This window comes from Erinaceus europaeus, chromosome 17 (assembly GCF_950295315.1).
Source record: "Erinaceus europaeus chromosome 17, mEriEur2.1, whole genome shotgun sequence".
NCBI classification, from domain to species: domain Eukaryota; kingdom Metazoa; phylum Chordata; class Mammalia; order Eulipotyphla; family Erinaceidae; genus Erinaceus; species Erinaceus europaeus.
This window is the reverse complement of record NC_080178.1, coordinates 81441727-81451182: the sequence shown is the minus strand read 5'-3', so window position 1 is coordinate 81451182 and position 9456 is coordinate 81441727.

The following is a 9456-nucleotide window of genomic DNA, read 5'->3' as shown; positions in this document are numbered from 1 at the left end:
GGCCCGGGAGTGAGAGGCCGGGAGTGAGGGCCCGGGAGTGAGGGCCCGGGAGAGGCCGGGAGTGAGGGGCCGGGAGTGAGAGGCCGGGAGTGAGGGGCCGGGAGTGAGGGGCCGGGAGTGAGAGGCCGGGAGTGAGAGGCCGGGAGTGAGAGGCCGGGAGTGAGAGGCCGGGAGTGAGGGGCCGGGAGTGAGGGGCCGGGAGTGAGGGCCCGGGAGTGAGGGGCCGGGAGTGAGGGCCCGGGAGTGAGGGGCCGGGAGTGAGGGCCCGGGAGTGAGAGGCCGGGAGTGAGGGGCCGGGAGTGAGAGGCCGGGAGTGAGGGCCCGGGAGTGAGAGGCCGGGAGTGAGGGGCCCGGGAGTGAGGGGTCCGGGAGGGGCCGGGAGTGAAAGGCCGGGAGTGAGGGCCCGGGAGTGAGGGCCCGGGAGTGAAAGGCCGGGAGTGAGGGGCCCGGGAGTGAAAGGCCGGGAGTGAGGGGCCCGGGAGTGAAAGGCCGGGAGTGAGGAGGCCGCAGGAGGCCGGGGAGTGAGGGGCCGGGAGTCCGGAGGCCGGAGGAGGCGGGGCAATGAGGAGCCCGGAGGAGGTCGGCAGTGAGGAGGCCGGACCACGAGGCCTGAGGCAACGCCCCTCGGTGAATGGAGGCTGGAGCTCAGCCTGCACTGACACAGCGCAGACACTCTGGCCTGGCTCTTACTCCAATGAGTATTTCAGGTCTTGGTCGCGGGGTTAGTAACCGTGCTCCTTTAAACTCGTCAGAAATGGCCTTTCCCGGCTGGTAGAGATGTCTGCTAGCCGAGGGCGCCCTTCATCCCACTTGACTGGTGGGAGCCATCTGCTGGGATATATTCAGCCCTCCTGGCCCCAGTCCAGACCTGCGGCAAGGCCCCTCCCGCGCCTGAGCCGGCGGCATCCTGGCTGCGAGGCTCTGCAGCTCTGCCACTGCTAAAAGCTGGCTGGGGGGCAAATTTGGGTCACCCAGGCCCGTCACCTAGAGGGAACGCCCTTTGGATTCAACAGCACTGGCTTCCTCACCCTTCCTCAAAATTGTTCTTAGGGCCTGGACTGTGGTACAGAGGTCAACAGGAGATGGACAGAAAGCATCAGTCTGGGCTTCCTCTGTTAACTGGGAAAGACCAAGAGCACCCAGTCTGGGCAGAATGTGAATCACACTTTCCTGTGAAGCTGCAGTGTAGAAACTAAAAGCACTGGAGATATGGCTAGAGCTAGGAGATAGCTCAAAGGGGGGAGCACCAGGGATTGAACCAACACGAACTCCTGGATGCTAAAGTAGCTGTGCTTTGATGTCTCTCCCTTACTCTAAATGTACAGAATTAGGGGGGGGGGGGCATGAGGGGAGGGGAGGGACCGAAGTTGTTCTGGCAGAATAAGAACAGTTTGGTTGAGGGTGAGATGTACTGATACCCATTTGGGGAGATGGAAACAAAAACAACAAAGACCCTGTAAATCAACATTTCCTCAAAATGTTGCTGAAATTGGAAAATGAAATGTAGCTAGTCTGAATTGAGGTATATTATGTGTAAAATATACTTTGGATTTAAAGATTTAAATATACTTTGGATTTAAATAAAATGTCTCAACTGTTTTTATATAAAGGTTGAAATATATTATTTAAATTATTAAAATGATTTTGGGGGTAGGATGGAGGGGAGGGTTGCTGAGAGATGCCTCTTTACCATATTGGAGAACTCCAGTTTGAGCCCTGGTGAGCACCAGGGGACATGATAAAGAGAAAGCTTCCTTAGTTACTGTGTCTCTCTTTTCCCTCTCATTCTAACTGCATAAAAGGGGGAAAAAAGTGTCAGAAATGGTGGGATCCTGCAGGCATAACGCCCAGTAAAGCCCTGTCAGCAATAATAATTTCACTTGTTTCTTTTTACTTTTAAATGTAGCTACTAGAACATTTTTATTAGGCATCACTGTTCTAAAATATAGACTGGTTTCCACAAGTAAAGTATAATTTCAAATGGCTTGCCTTGAGCAGGGATGGGATGGCAGGTGGGAGTTGGTATATTATTAGTGCTAAGAGTTAGGGGGTTATATACTTCTGCCAAGACAACTGTAATATGAGGTCTGTTGCTCTTGTTCTGTCTTATTTATACTTTGAATTTATATATATGTGTGTGTGTGTGTGTGTGTGTGTCAGGAGCATTCTAAATTTGAAAGCATTCCCAGGATCTTTCTCACCCCATTATGGTCAAATTATGTTTTCATTTTTGTCTATATTCCTACCCTCCAACCAAATTCCCAAACCACACACACACAAAAAACCTCCACATGAAGACAGGAACCTTGTATTTGCACCTGGAGACTGAGATAGAATAAAAATCAACGAATGTATAGAACAGGGAAGGGGAAAAGAGAATGAGAGAGGCCTTTACTTTTTTGTTGACTTGGGAATGGGATTTCATTGTTTTGTTTTGTTTTTAGATGGAGACAGAGAAAGATACCATAGCACCAAAACATGCTTCAATATGGTGGGATCTGGGCTTGAACCTGAGTTGTATACATGGCAAAGCAACACACTATACAAATGAGCTACCTCACTAGCCCTCTCAATGTCCAAAAAATCCAGATAGGATCTAGGTTACCTCAGTAGGCAGGAGAGTGGAAATCTTTTCTATACCTTTAGGTCACACGGGAGATGTTTTAATTTCCAGCAAGACAGGCTTTAGTACCCAAAGAGTGACACAAGCCCAGGTGCACCCCCCACCTCACCTGAATCCTCTTTGTGAGGCTGACAAATTCCCTGGTGGAGGATGGTCAGGAGACTAAGTGCCTTCTCTAAATTTAAGTGTGGAAGTCAGAAGGTTAGGAAATAGAAGTGACAATGTATGCATCTGGGACAAATGTATTTGAGACCAAGGTTTTGCCAGCTGTTCTCGGTCCTCTCACCCTCTCCTTTCCCTTCTAGTGATCAAATAACTCTCTGAGTGGCTCTTCTTCTTTAAAGTATTTATTACTGGATAGAGACAAAGAAATTGAGAGGGGAGGGGAAAGAGACAGACACCTACAGCCCTCCTTTATCACTTATCCAATAAGTGAGGACCAGAGGCTTGAACCCCAGCCCCTGAGTGTCCTTTCTTATTTCTCCACCTCATCTTTTTGGATCTCCTTAGGCTACACCAATCCAGAACAAGTGGAGTCAAATACAGTACTGATGGTGATTTCCTTGGACCGTGCCTCTGATGATTTTAAGCATGACATTCCCCTCATCTATCCCACTCCCATCTCCCACCCCCACAAATTTCTTCCAGTTATTTCTGAGCATACTCAGGAATGTATTATGAGACCTGTCCTTCCCCTTTTGTGTTCCCAGGATGTTTCCTCCTACTTAACTGCTCTTTGGTGAGATTTTCTGTCCTCTACTGCCTATAGAATCACATAAGTTGCCATGCCATCACTTGGTAGTTCCTACCAATGTAATAAGTTATGCGTCCAGGACATTCTCTCTGTACCTAGAGATGCTGGTGCTTCTACTACTGAAAGTTGTTAAGAAAGGTTAGTACCAAAGCAGGAAGAATATTTTGTTTCTTTTAGATAGGCATTTACTCAGTATTATTGGTTTCCCAGTGCCTTTACTTAGAAAACAGCCCCTCTTCTTTGCTAACATTTTCAAATAAGTGAAATATACTGTTACTTAAATTTTTTAACCAATTATAGTACATTAAAAAAATCAATCAAGACCCCCCCACCCCAACCCCCTAGTTTTATTTTCCCCCAAAACCAACTTCTTTCTTAAATAGCTCTTGAGATTTATCTCCTTACTCCTTAACAATAAGCATATAGTACTAGTTCTTCAGTTTTCAGTTTGTGCTATTTGTTGCTACGGAAAACAAACTACTCATGCCCTATCATAAACACATGTACTATTTCTATATCCTTCATCCCTCAATATATTTATATCAACTTACATAAAATACTATATTCTGTTATGACTAAGTTGTTATTTACTGTTATTATTCAGTAAATCCATTAGAAAACTAATTTTTCATCGAAGTCAAACCATTGCCTTTTTCCACACTTTCTTAAATACTTAGCTTTCAGATATCTATATCAAATTTATCCTGAACTCATAATACATTCAAACACATCAAGTAGCCTATCTTTTCTTATTTAAGAGAAGATAGCCCTCCAGGAGTCTTATCATCCTCTCTTCACCCTGGATTAGCTGCTCTCTAAATCTACACAGCTTGTCCTACAATAATTTGTCATTTCCATCTCTTTTTGATTTTTCTGAAAGATTTCCATCTTCCAACTTCTCTTCTGAATTTTCACATTTCTTTTTTTTTTTAATAGGACAGAGAGAAATGGAGAGAGGAGGGGAAGACAGTGAGTGGGAAAGACAGACCGAATTTTCACATTTCTAGTACATATTAAATTTACTAAAAAGCACTTTATTGTCCACCCTCTATCCTGTTCTTATTTCTGAGGATATTTCTAATGTTTTTTTTAAATGTATTTATTATTAGATATCGACAGAGAAATCGAGAGGGAAGAGGAAGACAAGAGAGGGAGAGAGAGATGCCTGTAGCCCCACTTCAACACTAGTGAAGCTGTCCCCCTGCATCTGGGGACCAGGGGCTTGAACCTGGGACCCTGTGTATTATAACTAACATTTAGTTTTTTTAGTTGTCTGTTTTGAGGTTTTGTTTTGATATTTGTGTTAGAAGCATTTCTGAAATGTCTAGGGATTCTTACTACCCATTCATATGTAATGGTGAGGCCTGAGAAATTTTATCAGGGGGAGTTGGGTGGTAGCGCAGCAGGTTAAACGCACATGTGGTGCAAAGCACAAGGACCAGAGTAAGGATCCTGGTTTGAGCCCCCAGCTCCCCATCTGCAGGGGAGTCACTTCACAAGCGGTGAAGCGGGTCTGCAGGTGTCTATCTTTCTCTACCCCTCTGTCTTCCCCTCCTCTCTCCATCCTATCCAACAACGACATCAATAACAGAACAATAATAACTACAACAATAAAAAAACAAGGGTAACAAAAGGGAATAAATAAATAAAATTTTTTTTTTTAAAGAAATTTTATCAGGAACAGGTCCTGGAAAAGGATGACAGAGGACCTAGTGGGGGTTGTATTGTTATGTGGAAAACTGAGAGATGTTATGCATGTACAAAAATTATCAGGAGCTCTGTGTAGATAGAATGCTTGTAATTAGGACCCCGAAGTATTTTTCAAACCTACTAGTAAAATCTGTTAAATCAATATAATCAGTTGCAAACCTTCCCTCACACACACAGGCAAAAAAAAAAAAAAAAAGGCTATATCAAGATATATCAAATATGCAACAGTAGTTCCTGAAACTTTAGTTTCACAAATATACCCATAAAAATGTGGATTTCTTTTTTTAAAATATTTATTTATTTTTCCTTTTGTTGCCCTTGTTTTTTATTGTTATTGATGTCGTCGTTGTTAGATAGGACAGAGAGAGATGGAGAGAGGAGGGGAAGACGGGGAGAGAAAGGCAGACACCTACAGACCTGCTTCACCACTTGTGAAGCAACTCCTCTGCAAGTGGGGAGCCGGGGGCTCAAATCAGGATCCTTATGCCTATCCTGCACTTCACGCTTAACCTGCTGTGCTACCGCCCGACTCCCTAAATTGTGAATTTCTTATAGTGAACTTTTTCTTCTAAGGAAATTTGATCTAACACTTAAAGTGTTCAAGATCTCAAGCTGCCAAGAAAGGTAGGTCTTTCCTCTTTAATGGACAGATAAATTTCTCAGTAAAGTTCTTTAAATTCCAGATAAATTTCTCAATAAAGTTCTTTAAATTCCTGCCTGTTATTCTGATAGTGTTTATTCATGTAAGCATTTGTACTTACATACTAAGCATTTCTAATGTACTGAGTATATACCAGTATATAAAACAAAACTCTGCTGTCCAGGTACTAAGATTCTAGAGTGGTAGACAGACAATAAACAAAGTTTTACTTATCTAAGTAAGGAAAACTGTGCATAGAGATCTGTTAAGAGGGTAGAGGAAGTAGTGGCAAGTGTTCTGATTATTTTACAAATGAAATCAGGAGTGAGAACAGGGAGAAGCATTAGAGACTTCAGAAGACAATAGAAGGCATGCAATAACTTGAGAGACAGCTCAGCAAACTACAACCTGTGGCTAAAACCTGTTTTTGCACAGCCTTCAAGCAGATTTTTTTTTTTCCTATTAGGGTTATCCCTGTGGCTCTGTGCCTGCACAACAAATCTACTGCTCCTGGCAGCCATTTTTCTTCCTTTTTATTTTCTATTTATCTCTTGATAGGACAGACAGAAATTGAGGGGGGAGAGAGAGTGTGTGTGGGAATAGGGGCTTGAACCCAGATCTTCATGCATGGTAATGTGTGCACTTATTAACCAGGGATACCCCTCACATTCCCCTCTCCCCCCCCCCAAGCATTGCTCAGCCTTGGCTATTGGTGATGACAGGAACTGAACCTGAGACCCCACTATATCACAGCTATTTATCTAATTAGAGAAACAGCATCACTTGGAATATACAGTGCTGCTACCAAGGGTTATATTAACAACGAAGGTTTATTCATGAGGAAGAGAGGGAGAATCAGCATTAATCTGGCACACACAATCCTGGGGAATCATAACCAGGACTTTATGCTTGCAAGGCAGGCACTTTACCCACTGTGCTACCTCCTGTGTTACCAGGGATTATACTTCTAAAGGGTGGGGGGGTGAGCTTAAAGATGAACACTCTACCTGAACATGTAAAAATTATATATAAAATCCAAATTTCATTCATCTACATATTGCCAATGGCAAAGTGCAGTAGATTGAATGACCTGCTAAGATACTGTCTGATATTTTACAGAAAAAGGGTGCTGAGCCCTGACCTTAAAGAGTGGGAAGCTGACTCAAATCTGACTGTTAGAAGCATCAAGAACATGAATGTTATGAACATAAAGTTAAAGTGAGACCAGTCAGGTATAGGTACAGAAGAGTCAGAGTTAATTTAGTTAAAGCTGTGATTTCATAAAGGGAACATGACAAAAAGGATAAACTGAGTTAAAAATACATGCAAGAAAATGGCTGCAATGCTTGAGTTGATTGTGAAGGGAGGAAACTACCCAGGAATAATGCAAGGTGATAGTTACAGGAATGTTGGAACCAAGCTGCTGGAAGATAGAAGATGGTGATCAGACATGCATGTGCCTAAGGTTAGGTAAGGGCTACAGTTCTTGGCGATAAGATCTAAAGTATAATGGAGTGGTTGGTAAGGAATGGTAGAGAGCAAAATCAGTAGATTTATTCAAATCACCAGTATGTCAGGTTATTGAAAAGATTATCCATATTTGTAATTAAACTATCAATGATATAATCTGATAGTTTAAGACTCAAAGCTGGGAAGTTACAAGGGAAGGCAGAGTCATGATTGAAAGCAGTCATGAAGAGCAAGAAGTATATCATCTACAGGACCAGTAATATGAAAGTGGGGTTACAGAACTACCTTGAGAGGGCTACAATGAAAATAAAAGGTTATTACCAGGTTTATTATTGCCGGGTTGCAGGGTTCTAGAATTCAAATCAGGGAAAGAGATATCTGACTTCAGAAAACAGAACTCTAAATCCCCATTTGTAGCAGGATCTACCTCTTAGTCCTGGTCATTCTTGGTGACATTTCTTTAAGAGGTTAATAATTGAGTATAATAATGGGACTGGTGTGCCCTGACGATGGCACACCTGGTTAACAGCACATAGTACCATGAAGGTGGGGATGCTTCACCAGTGGTGAAGCAGGGGTCTTTCTCCCTATTTGCCCCTCTTCTCTCAATTTCTCTGTTATCAAAATAGGGGCAAAAAAGGGGGGGGATGGCCACCATGATCTGTGGATTTGCAGTGTAGCCACCGAGCCCCAGTGATAACCCTATAGGCAAATAAATAAATAAATGGACTAGGAAGAAAGAGTAAGACTTGACCTTATCATACTTTGGGCAATTAACTCCCTAAAAGTAGGTAAAGTTCCAGATGTTTCTCCATTCTAATCAGGCATCTGGAAACCCTAGTCTTCCACATTATACCACAAGCCTAGTACACAAAGGTTGTTGAGAAAAGTGTTATAACAGTGCCCATGAGCTTAACACCATCTGAAAAACAGCTGGATATTACTCTAAGTAAAACAGACAATATATAAGACAGGAGCGTATTACAGCTAAGGACACGCTGGTAATGGAAGGAAGAAGCATCAGTTGAAAGGAATCCAGTCTCAGACTGCTTTGTATCTGCTCTGATTTCTTGAAAATAGTAGCCTTTATAGAGAATGGGAAAGCTATCGGGGGAGGGGGTGGGATATGGAGATTGGGCGGTGGGAATTGTGTGGAGTTGTACCCCTCCTACCCTATGGTTTTGTTAATTAATCCTTTCTTTAATAAAAAAAAATTAAAAAAAAAAAAAAAAGAAAATAGTAGCCTTTAAGTCTTCAAAGTTGGGTCCAAATTAATGAACCTATGCTTGTAGTGACAGCCATGAATCAGCAGGAATCGATATATGATTCACAATAATATTTAATAAAGGTGTGCTAGAATCTTAGAATCAGAAATGACGTGAGGCGTTTCCTAGCTCCTACACCAATGGACAGGGGTGGGGTGGGGGAGGAGGAAGGAGCAACACATTACACCGTACCTTCATGAGGCTTCCCTCAGGTACATGGGACTTAAATGCAGTACCCACATATAGTAAAATATGCTCCTCTACTTGGTGAGTTATCTTTTGGTTCTAGAACCATAATTTTAGATTGTGATAATCACGTTCATAGTTAAAGAATGTTTCTTATTGACTATTTGACATTACTGTCTAAATACCAAAAACATGGGGTGGGGGAGATAGCATAATGATTATGCACTGACTCTCATGTCTAAGGCTCCAAGATCTCAGGTTCAATTCCCCACACCATCACAAGCCAGAGCTGAGAAGTGGTCTGGTAATAATAACAGTAATAATAATTTAAATATATCATTAACATGAAAAGTTTTATGTTAGGGCTATAGTGTTTAGTGGGTAAGGCCTGTGCCTTGTAGTATCTGTTGCTCAGGTTGGAACCCTGGCACCACATAGGAATATCACATCACCAGGGGAAGCTCCAGTCCTATGGTGTCTCTTCCTCTACCTCTATTTGAGTGAGTCAGTCAGTCCAGGAACTATGAAATCACACATACATGCAGCCCCAACTCCACCAAAAAACAAAGGTAAATTTTTATCATCTCTGAAATGTGGTGATTTGGAATGTTATTTAGACAGACTTTAACTGTATATTAAGTTCATTCAATTTTTCCCAAATCTTCCCCACTGTTTGAGCTAAATATTTCCTTTTATAAGATTATCCTTATATAGTAGTTAAGCTGCATGTTTTCATACATAAAGCTTATATGCTGTCATTTTATGTAGATTATCTCATTTGATACTATGAAGTACTATTATTACTAGA